General features: G+C 58.6%; 1 protein-coding gene across 1 annotated transcript in view; it reads right to left on the bottom strand.

Annotated features, from left to right (window-relative positions):
* Positions 1-345, bottom strand: part of LOC119586503 (myocyte-specific enhancer factor 2-like) — a gene marked incomplete in the record, with an annotated part of 157797 nt that overhangs the window by 156280 nt on the left and 1172 nt on the right.

The raw sequence follows: 345 nt of genomic DNA, 5'->3' as shown, positions 1-345 counted from the left end.
GAGGTGAAGATTACCATAGCAACAAGGAAATGCCTTCCCACCCTCAGGATCTTCGCTCCTACCCTCCCCTCCCCTTCTGCCGCCCTCCCCTCCCTTCCCCACTACTCTCCCTCTCTCCTATCCCCCTCTCTACTCCCCTCGTCCCTCCCTTTCTAGCCCTCTCCATCCCCCTCTCCCCTTTCCCCTCTTCTCCCCTCATCCTCACTACGCATTCCTCCTCTCTCTTAACCAAAGGCTCTCGCCCTCCTGCGAAAGGAAGACGACTAGGCACTCTTCTCCTGCCCTTTCTTTCCCTTCGCTTTGTCTCTCCTGCGCGCTCTCGCTCTCTCGGTCGCCCTGTCTCAA

This window comes from Penaeus monodon, chromosome 21 (genome assembly GCF_015228065.2).
Source record: "Penaeus monodon isolate SGIC_2016 chromosome 21, NSTDA_Pmon_1, whole genome shotgun sequence".
Classification (NCBI taxonomy): Eukaryota; Metazoa; Arthropoda; class Malacostraca; order Decapoda; family Penaeidae; genus Penaeus; species Penaeus monodon.
Note: the sequence above shows the minus strand (reverse complement) of the source record. Positions and strands in the feature narration are given on the sequence as shown.